General features: G+C 40.0%; 1 pseudogene; it reads left to right on the forward strand.

Annotated features, from left to right (window-relative positions):
* Nucleotides 1–10961: 10961 nt before the first annotated feature.
* On the forward strand, nt 10962–11490 carry LOC116118385 (annotated as a pseudogene).
* Nucleotides 11491–11815: the final 325 nt, after the last annotated feature.

An 11815-nucleotide genomic window follows, 5' to 3' on the forward strand; every position in this document is an offset into this window, starting at 1 on the left:
AATAATCTTCTCCTTCCATGAGTTGCCTCCCAAATGACGAACCAAGCTCTTTTCTCTCTAATTTATACCTCTCTCACTTAAGGATGAAGCCCTAGCAAGCCAAAACACGTCGTTTTATTTTTACATCTGATGCAGGTTTCGCCGCGGCGAAGCTTTTTCCTTGCCACGGCAAGTACTTTCGGGCCAAATTTGAGCATTATAGATTATGAATATGGAAAAGTGTTAAACATATTAATTATAGCTCGTTCAATTATCTTTGTGTTCATTCAAGAATCAGCACAATCCGAGGTCTACAGCTCAAGTTATGGCAGAAATACAGAAGCACATCCAAAGACATTTTTCTTCAGTTCCCCGCGTACTTTTCACGACTTCAAGCCAAGTTTTCACCCTTGTCCAGTCAGAATTAGGAAAAATCCAAAACATGAACGTTATAGTTCTTCTTCTTAGCTTTCCAAAGCTTCTAAATTCAGGTTATTCTGAGTTTCCAAGCTCAAGTTACACAATTTATACTCAAAACTGTCATTTATGCTCAAAATCATCGTTTATGCCTGCAAGGACAAATTAATAGAATTAGGTAGCAATTATGGCCCAAATTGCATGAGAAGTATCCTAAATCCTATCAAAATTCAATACAAAATTATAGGGAAAAATAGGATTATCAATGACCCATCGACATAGAGGCTCCAGGTCGATAGGTTCTGAACAATTTCTTGGGTGACTTCGTTGGCCTATTGCTCGGATTCCTTCATCAGATGATATGAGAATTCGGAGATGAAATCGGCAACAGCCTACCCTTTGATGTTGCTTTCAGTCTATACTGTAGATCAAACTAACTTAGATCTATGGCCCGCTTGAGCAATTTACCCGATGCCTCTGGCTTCTGGAGGACTTGCTTGAGTGGGTAGTTGGACATTACATAGATTGTGTGGGCATGGAAGTAAGGTCGCAACTTTTTGGAAGCGATCAGCAAGGCATAAGCCAATCGCTCCATTTCCAAATACCACATCTCGGCATCCAACAGACGCTTGCTCACGTAATAAACTAGCCATTGAACCATGCTCTTCCCGAACTAAAGCTACACTGACCGCGTACTGAGAGACGGATAGATACAGTAGAAGAACTTCCTGCTGGAGAGGCTTGGACAGAAGAGGTGTTTTTTCGCGGTGCTCTTTAATGCTTTGAAATGCCTGTTCACACTCGAGAGTCCACTTAAACTTCTTATTGGCCCTGAGGATGTTGAAGAATGGCAAGCATTGATCTGTTGCCCTCGATATGAAGTGACTGAGTGCCGCTATTCGCCCATTGAGACTCTAAACCTGTTTCCAATTGGTCAGGCTTTTCATGTCGAGGAGAGCTTGGATTTTCTCGGGGTTGATCTCTATTCCCCTCTGGTTTACCATGTACCCCAGAAATTTTCCTGAGGATACTCCGAATGAGCATTTGAAAGGATTGAGCTTTATTTTGCACTTTCGGAGGATGTTGAACATCTTAGTGAGATGCGCTATGTGATCTAAAGCGACATGTGATTTGACCAGCATGTCATCGAGATAACCTCTATCGACTTTCTGATTTGCTCGAAAAACATTCAATTAACTAGATGCTGGTAAGTTGCTCCAGCATTTTTCAGGCCGAAGGGCATAACCCTATAGCAATACAACCCTCGATCTGTAACGAAGGAGGTATGTTCTTCGTCTGGCGCATACATCGAGATTTGATTGTATCCTGAGTATGCATCCATAAAACTTAGCAGCTCGTGGCAGGAGGTTGCATCCACGAGCTGGTCAATCCTTGGTAGGGGAAAGCTGTCTTTTGGACAAACTTTGTTGAGGTCGGTGAAGTCGATGCAGGTCCTCCATTTGCCATTAGGCTTTTTTACTAGAATTGGGTTGGCAACCCAGCTCAGGTAGAGTGCTTCCCTGATGGATCCATTACAAAGGAGACTATCTACCTCATCTTTTAAGGCAACATATCGTTCTGGATCCATCACTATTCTTTTCTGGTGGATCGGCTTGGCTTCACTATTGATGTTCAAGGCATGGCAAATGATGTTCAGGCTAATCCCGACCATATCGGCATGCGTTCATGCGAACACATTAATATTTTCTCTAAGGAAGTTGGTCAGATCAGTAGCGAGCTAGGGATCGAGATTGCTTCCAATCCTCAACACTCGGCTCGGCTCGTTCTAATCGACTGACACTTCAGATAAATCCTCAACTGACCCATTGGAAGGGCATTCCTGGATACGAAGATCCATATTATCTTCGGCTGGGCCTGGCTGTGGTTCGATCCGACTGATCGCCATTGCCTGTTCGGGAATGCCACGGGGGATGCCTTTCCCCTTGACACCATCTGCACTGCCCTTACATAGCAGTCGCGAGATGCGTGCTGAGATCCGCTTATTTCCCCTATCCCCATTGTAACAACCACTTTCTACTCAAGTACTCGTATAATATACAAAATAAAATACATATAAAATAGTGTAAAGAGTTGGGCCCAAATTTTTTTTTTATTAAATATATATTCTTTACAAACATTTACATTTTCATACAAAATTATAATATGTACAAAAGTCATCAAAAACATAGTGGACAGTGTAACTGCTTCCCCTCGAGCGCCGACGTCCATTCGACCGTGTCCTCACCTAGATCCTGCAAAACATAGGAAATAACGGGGTGAGCACTAAAACAATGCTCAGTAAGTAAATCCTCTACTCATCTATCCCCGTAACTCTCTCTCTCTCTCTCTCTCTCTAATTCTTTCCTTACAACTTCTCATTCAATTTCTCCTTGGTTCTTCTCTCTAGTTCTCTTTCCTTAGAATCTTTTCTAATAACTCTTTAGTCAGTCACGGCCCTATCTTACTGGGGGCATGGCCAGGACTCGCTCCCACTCTACGTGACCTCTACTCGTTCTAGCCGATCGGACTTGGTTATGCATGGATTCGGAACCCTTGGCCATGTGAGTGTATAATCTCTCTCTCGGGTACTCGGGTATAGCCCTCATCCGCATGTACTCTCACGGGCTACACCACTACTCTTTCTCATACTCATGCCGCTCTCTCAATGCGGCGTACATGCGGGAATACTCTACCCATTACTCACGGGTTCCCCATCGCACAACCTACTCTATTCTCTCTTTCTCTTAGCTCTCTAGTGCTCATTCTCTCTTTCTCTTAGCTGTTAAAGTAGCTTATACTCAAATTCTCTGCTATGTCTCAAGCTACTTCTTAAGTGCATAAAAATGCATATGAATAACTCATGCTCACTACTGCACCTATGAAATGCCAAATACAAAATTTCATCTAAACAATCATTCTGCACAGGTCACACTAAAAAGGGCATAACTTGCATTATACACATCGGATTTCTACGGTTTTGGTCTCGTTTTAAAGCTTAGAGACAGGGCTACAACTTTGGGTCTTAGCCAAGTTCAATCCGTAAAATTCCCAAAAATCACTTAGAAAGTCACGGCAATGACAGGGCAGATTTCACCTAGGCATTTCATCAAGCAACTCATGTGCATATAAACACTCTACTATAATTACTCATTCTCTAGCCATCCAAAATGGGAGAAAACTCCCTTAAATACTCATAATCACTGTCAAGAAAAGCACTTCCAAATTGGTTTACACAACATCTCTCAAACTTCATCTCAATTTCCATTTCTCAATACACATTAAAACACTTCTCATACATGAAGTGTATCCAACAACCACCAATTAACTACTCATCTCAACTCAATTCCTCAACAAGCATAATACATATTTATACATGCATACATCTCTACTCAATCTCTAAATCTCTACTCAAAAGCTTATTCAAAACTCAACTTGGTTGGATTTACTTACCTTATGAAAAAGTGGCTTCTCTAGCACTTTTCTTTTCCTTTGTTGTCTTGTCCTCTCTCTACAACTCAAAACAACAACAAGAACAATAACAACCAAGTAAGACTTCAATATAAGTATAAGCAACTCACATCTAAAGCAAGAATCCTTACCTTAGGATGCTTTAGATGAAATCTTTACCAAAAATTACTCAAAAGCTCTCTTAAACCCCTTAGAAATCTTGGAAGATTGGATGGAGAAATTGGGAGAAAAATAGGCAATGGAAGAGGCAGTGGAATGGATGGACTAAAGGGTTTCTCTACACTTAACCCTTTTTAGCTCATATTATAAGCATCATTTCCCATTTTGCCCTTGCCCTTCCTTAGAAATTCCATCTATATCCTTTGATTCTTTACAAATACACCCTCATCTAAACACAATCTCTACTAAATTTATTTACATTTTACTCCCCACTTTTCCTGCTAATTAGGGGTAAAAAGGTCATTGTGCCCCAAAAGAAGAATTCTCTAGAAAACTCAAGAAACTTTTTGTTAGGCTCTTCGCCGCGGTGAAGCACAATCCATCGCTCCGGCGAAACCCGGCAGAGCCTACCCGTGGGTGTAGCTCCTCATCACCGCGGCGAAGCTTCTTCTTCGCCCCAGCGAAGATTGGATTTCCAAACTTCACCAAATTTCAACCAAAACCAAGGCAAACATACCAATTCAATTAAAGGCTAACCAACTAACCGCAACAACACACAAACTCAATTGAAGTTGAAACAAAGGATCCTTTAAATAATACAGCAAAATCTTAAATACGTACCTCAAGTGGGATATTACACCTGTCGGGGAGGGGAACTTCATCTTGAGATGGTAGATCGAGGTGACTGCCTTGAAGTTTCTTAGTAGAGGTCGCCCTAGGATGCCATTGAAAGCAGAGGGGCAGTCCACTACCAAGAATTTAGTAACCCTGGTCACCTTGTCGAAGTCACCTAGCGTGGCTGTAAGCGAGATCATTCCCTTAGGGATTAGGTAATCCCTTGTAAAACCATATAGGGGGATGGAGGCGGGCTTCAGGTCGGCCTCATCCAATTTCATTCTTTCGAAAGCTCGCTGGAATAGGATGTTCACAACGCTTCCATTATCCACCAACATTATGTGGACGTTGTAGCGCCCTATTTGGGGTGTGATGACGAGAGCATCGTCTTGGGGTTGATGCAATCAGATTGTGTCTTTTTCAGAGAAGGTTATTTCCTTTTCTCTACGAACCTTTGATGGTCACTATGTCGTGTTCATCACATGAATAGGGTCGTGATGGGCTGTGTGAGCATATCTTTCTTGGGCACCTCGCGAGTTTCTTTCGAGGTGTGGTCCCCTAAAGATTATCCCCACGCTACAGATGCCCTTGTGATCACGACGCTTCTTACCCGGTTCCTCTCAATTTTTCTCCCTTACGGGAGCAGAATTGTCAATATACTCTTTGAAATGCCCCTGCTTGATAAGGTCTACGATTGCCTGCTTGAGAGCTCGACACTCATCAGTGTGATGCCCATTGTCTTGATAATAACGACAGTACTTTTTACTGTTTCTAGTTGAAGGGGGATTTTTCATAGGCTTAGGCTCTCCGAGCAGGCCAGCCTCTTCTAATTTGTCAAGAATGGCCGAGACAGATGCATTCAAAGGAGTATATTGATTCCTGTCGCGATCGCGATGAGAAACTGGAGCATAAGACTTCTTGGGCTTAAACCACTACTTCTTTCCTTTTCACTGATCATCGTTAGCCCATCGGCGATTAGCCCTCCTATTTTCCCCTTGACTTGGTGCATTGCCTAAAGTGTCGGGGTCATGGCAGTGGGGCACGACCACAGAGTTCTCAATACGGAGGTATTTCTACGTAAGGCTGTAGAAGCGAGTGAGAGAAACATTGTCCGCTGATTGCAGCTCTTTCCACCGATTTGTCTGTGGACGAACTCCCGCTATGATGAGAGTCTGAACGGACTCTTTGGGAGTATGAGCTACTTTATAGAGTTCCCTATGGAACCTATCGATGTAAGATTGAAGGGATTCATCCCTCTCTTGCCTTATGTTGCGGAGGTAGCTCAAAGGCATTGAGAACTTCCTATTTGCTTGGAAGTGTCTCAAGAATGTCGAGCTCATCTGATTCCACGAGCTGATCGATCCTGCTGGGAATGACCTGAACCATCGCTTGGCATGTGAAGTTAGAGTTACTACCAAACAACGACATTTTGCCAAATCAGAAACTTGGTGAAGTTCCATCATGTCGTTAAATTGGTACAAATGATCATGCAGATCAGAATTCCCATCGAACTCCCGCATATCGGGCATTCTGAATCTGGATGGAAGAGGGGCGACCAACACAATCGGAGAAAAGGGAGATGCCTCTGTGACCTGCCCTCGCTCATTTTGCTGAGCCTTCAGCTAATCCAAAGCTCGCTGTAGCTCCTCAATCTGAGGTAGCAGAGCCATCTGGGGATTGCTTTCCCCAATGCGGGTTCGACCCTCGCGATTACGGTTGAGGAAAGTCTGAAGGTTGGATTCCTCCTTGCCTCGGCCGGCAGTTCCAACCGCTCTTGACACACGTTGGCTAGAGTCGTGCGATGGCGCTGACTGGTCCGGGGAACTTTTTTGACCTCTGCGGTGGGGCGAACTGACCCGCAGATGGTGGAAACTTCCCGCACAACGATGATCAGAGTCGTCATTTTGGCGATAATAGGAATCTCCCCGGATTGCACTTTTGTGGGAGTGCTCGCGTGACGTGGCACGGGAGAGCTCAGGCCGTAACATGTCACCGAGTCTGCGCGCCTCGGGTATTTTACCTGGGGTGCGATCGTTGTTCGCTGGTCCCTCGGAGCCCTCAGAGCCTCTAGGCCCGTTGTTCGCCACCTGTTTTCCCTTTCTTTGACTCGCTGCAGTGCGTGCGGCACGGGCTATCGCCCTTTCTCGTACTTTCATGTGACCTGCAGGCGTTTTTTGTAGTGGCACCATCTCATTTGATTTGGGTGGCGCGACCCGATCCAAGCGATCCAGCCTTTGGTTGACCGTTTGGAGAGTATTGTTGAACCTCTTCAGGTAGCTCATAACGGTTGGATCAAGCCGTGAGCTTGAAGGGATATCCTCCACGAGATTTTGCGGGACTGGGGGCACTTCGGATGAAGTGTCCTCTTGTACCTGGGGGATCTCTTCCTCACCATGATTGGGTCGCTCAGATTCGAATTGGCGAGCCTTTTGCTGTTGGACTGATTAGTTAGAAATTCTCCTGATGAAGGATGAATACTAAATCAAGCCCTCCTTCTAGCGCAAAACTGTTGATGCTTGATTTTGACACCAACTAACCGTACGTGAGAAATGTTGAGCTGACTCAGAAGACACACGTGTACGGGGGTATTGAACTGAATAGAAGATGAAGAACAATGTTTAAAGTGGTTCGGATGCTTAAGTAAGTGAATCCTACGTCCATTGGTATCGTATTAATATATGAGGTCAGGTCGCATTCAGCGAGCTGACTTACAAGAGATTACAAGAGAGAGAGAGAGAGAGAGAGAGAGAGAGAGAGAGAGAGAGTATGTCTATATGCTATTCCAGAGAGAAATTAGCTAATCCCACAAACGGGAGAGGAACCTTCTATTTATAGTGGGATGAGTTAAGGTAATGATTACTAAATCAGGGAGTGGGTCAGATTGCCGTGCAAATCCTTCCTTGCGTCCCGTTACTCACCTGCTTGAGTGATTTACTCGACGCTTACAAGGATTGGACATGTGGATCGTCTCCATCCTTTCACCAGCCTAGCGCACACCCACTACACTGGCAGGAGTATGCTGCTTGTGTCAGCGTGCGACGTGGCTTCGTCTGAATGGCTATAGGACTTACCTAAACTTTGACCGCTTATGCTGACAGGGCTCTGCGTTAGCCCTACTTTTTCAGGCATAACAAATTGATATAGTAGAAAAATGAATAGATGATTATATATCAATTAAAGAACCATATCACATCAATTTGTATAAAACAAAATTTAAATATACAAAATTTTTGTGTGTACAAATTTAATAATATATATGACATATATATAAATTAAATTTGATTGTGAATAAGATTATACACTGATCAAGTGAAAATTAAGATCAAATCTTGTGCAATATGCCTAATTTTATAGATCTTTTTACTTGAGATAATTGACTAGTTTTTTCTGTAACTTAGTCTGCATACACGTGTTTTCTTCCATATGAACTTTTATGAGTAAATTATGCACAGCGAGTCCATCTATGCTCTTGACTTAAGCGTTTTTAATGAAATATTCCTACATTTATGCTCAACCTGTTCCCATAATTTATGTTCCACACTCCTAAAATTTTGTCCGTTAATTAATGAGCCATGGCTGGGGACCCAATCAAAAACAGAAAAATCAACTTTCTAGATGCATTGTCAATGTTGATAAGAACATGAAACATGCGAATATGATAAAATCGCGACCGTTTACTTTTAACCACAAATGAAAATCATGAAATATTAGCTACATAAATTATGGGTAATTTCATTTGCACTGGATACAATTTTTTTGTTTCTCAAAATAAGAAATTCCTATTTTTGAGTGATTTAAACTCTAAAAGATTTATGTACCAAAAAAAAAAAAAAAAGAAAAAAGAAAAAAAAAAAGAGAACTCTACAAATATTGTATAGTAAAACAACAAAATTGTTATAATTTTGTGATGTAATATGGAAATTATACCTGTAACTACGGAAAGGAAAAGTCTAGTGTTGGCTGAAGGAGCCTGCTGTTTCTATCTGTAATTGCCTCATAAAAACGACATTGACAAGTCCAAGATAATGAATTTTTGGAGGTAAGTGACTAGTCAGCTTAAGAAAGTTGCCAATGTGGACCATGATTATAGTCATAAATAAATTACTACTGTTGGCTGAAGAAGTCTGCTGTTTTTATCTTTAATTGCCTCATAAAAACTACATTGACGAGTCCAAGATATGAAGATAATGAATTTTTGGAGGTAAATGACTAGTCAGCTTAAGAAAGTTGCCCATGTGGACCATGATTATAGTCATAAATAAATGACTAGTGTTGGCTGAAGAAGTCTGCTGTTTCTATCTTTTAGTTTATGGACGAAACTAGTTCCTCAAAAATAAAGCATTAAGAATTTTTCAAATTGTAATATGTTAATAAGAGTAATGTTTTATGAACTACTTCTGGGTAGTCGAGTGGTTTGATAAAGACTCTTGAGTATATTATTCAANTTATGTATGGTTATGTTATGACTTATGTTTATGAGAAAAGTCCAAAGTGTATGATATGTTTTATGAACTTGTTATGTCAAAGAATGAAGGTCATGTTTTGTAGGTAGGTAAGGTCCTAAGTAATATACTTGTATAATGAACCTTAATAGTTTATAAATGGCCATATTCCTTACTGAGCGATTAGCGCTCACCCCACGAAATGTTTTAAAATGTTTTACAGGTACGGATTAAGGCATGAAGTTGGGAGAGGATTCCAAGGGACGCTATGAGCATGAGGGGATGCTTTAATGATGACTATTGAATGGTTTTGCTAATATTTAGTGTAGTAATTATGTTCATATTTCATAATGTAGTAATTATATCCATGTTCTATAATGAAGTAAATATGTTGTATGAATAAAGGAAATCAAATTGCTAGTAAATTTTATAAAAGTGTGTATGTTCTAGTAAGTATTACTATGGATTTCATAATTTACTCCAAGAAAAGAAACTATATTTTTTTATTATACAATGAACTTATTATAGTAAAAAAAAATAAAAAAAAAATTAAACACATATATCTATATATATGTTTTAACTACAAGTTTATTCTTTAAATAGGATTTTAAAATAAACTTCTTTCCTAGGCGTGCGTTTTCTAGGTTCTCAATGGCCAAGGGATACTTAGGAAATACCCGGCTAGGGAGGGGTTTTATAGCGAGTTTCTCAATCCATGTTATTCGTAAAACATGGAAATTTTCGTTGAGTGCTAATTGCCTTTTAATTTATGGACGAAACTAGTTCTTCAGAAATAAAGCATTAAGAATTTTTCAAATTGTAATATGTTAATAAGAGTAATGTTTTATGAACTACTTTTGGGTAGTCGAGTGGTTTGATAGGGACTCTTGGGTATATTATTCAAGAGGTCATGAGTTTAAGTCTCCCCTCGGATGCTAATAGAGGTAGCCACGTGAGTTCTTACCCGATTAATAGTTCCAAGATCCCGAAAGATTAGTTAAGGTGCATGTAAGCTCCCCGGACACCCGGGTCATTAACAAAAAACAATAGTGTTTTTAGTTTTATGTTAATCATTTACCTTTTTTTTTTTTTTTTTTTATTTTAATTAATTTTTTTTTTTTTTTTTTTTTTTATTTTTTTAAATTTTTAAAAAAAAAAAAAAAAGTTTAGTAGGATGAATACGGATGACATGATAAACATGTAATCTCTGTCATAATGTCTTCAAATTACAAAATTATTTGGTATGTTTGTCTTATTTTCATTATCAAGAAAAGTCCTCCCCTCACATGTAGAAAATAAGACTTATTATTGCCATCTTCTGATTATGAATATATCCCAAGATAACATCAATAAATTAAAATAAATATTAATTAGATTTCATTCTCTATAATAACTTTAAGGTCTTAAAATTTTCAATAATTCCGTAATAAAAAAAATCCAATTTTCATAAACCAGAATATATTTGTATGGGGTTATTATAACGGTGTATTGTGTGAAAACTGAATCATAGAACAAGAGAAGCAAGTCAGTAGAGACCATATATATTTTGAATGTAAAATGTTTTAAAATATATAATTTATTTTATTTTAGAAAAATAAGCATAACACATATGCTATGGTAGCACTGTTTCACGTCATTTATAGAAATCCAATCCAATGTTTATCAATTTTCTCCTCCTAGAAGTAAAACTTGAAGTTGATTTCATCAAAATGCAAACCACGAAAACGTTTAATTTAAACTTTCATTGAAGGTGACATTATTAATATTTTTATCCTTTTTACCTATTTCACTTGATCAAGCAAATGGATTCAATAATTTTCCACGTCTTCTCCCCTATAAATACCCCTCTAATCCTCTCATTTTGTTCATCAATCACTCAACAATTTTTCTTTGCATTGCAAAATTCTTGCAAAACAAAATGGTTTCAATTAAAATTGCACTCTCTCTTTTGTGTCTCATGGGGTTAGCCCTCGTCTTCCCCTCCCATGCACAAAACTCCCAACAGGACTACGTCAATGCCCACAATTCAGCTCGTGCAGCCATCGGTGTTGGGCTTGCGACTTGGGACAACACGGTAGCCGCCTTTGCACAAAACTATGCTAATCAACGTATCGGCGATTGCGCTCTCGTCCACTCCGGTGGTGGTGGGAAATACGGTGAGAACCTTGCATGGAGTAGCGCTGACCTTTTGGGAACGGATGCTGTGAAATTGTGGGTCGATGAGAAGGCCGATTATGACTACAACTCTAATACTTGTGCTGCAGGCAAGGTTTGTGGCCTCTACACGTAGGTAGTTTGGCGTGACTCGGTTCGCATTGGGTGCGCCAAGATGAGGTGCAACAATGGCAGAACTTTCATCGGTTGCAGCTATGCTCCCCCAAGTAATTACGTCGGGCAGAAACCTTATTAATTAATTAGTTCTATCTCATTTGTTAAATTAACAATCGTAATTCGACTTTTTTTTTTGGATAATCGGTAATTTATAAATGAATGAAAGAATACAACCTAAAGAAGGGGATTCCCTTTAGAAGCCAAGCTCCTCAGACAAGTCCAAGGAACCAAACTACAAAAAGCAACAAAGGGGAACAAGGATATTCAATCCTTATGTACCAAAAAACTAGCCTTTAGAAGGTCTATACAAAAGAAGATCAGCAAAACCAACAATGAAAACAGGCCTTGCTTCACCAAAATAAAAACTAGAGAAAACTGAATTAGTTGCTAGAAGAACCCAGACA

Source organism: Pistacia vera, unplaced genomic scaffold, assembly GCF_008641045.1.
Source record: "Pistacia vera cultivar Batoury unplaced genomic scaffold, PisVer_v2 Contig124, whole genome shotgun sequence".
Lineage (NCBI taxonomy): Eukaryota > Viridiplantae > Streptophyta > Magnoliopsida > Sapindales > Anacardiaceae > Pistacia > Pistacia vera.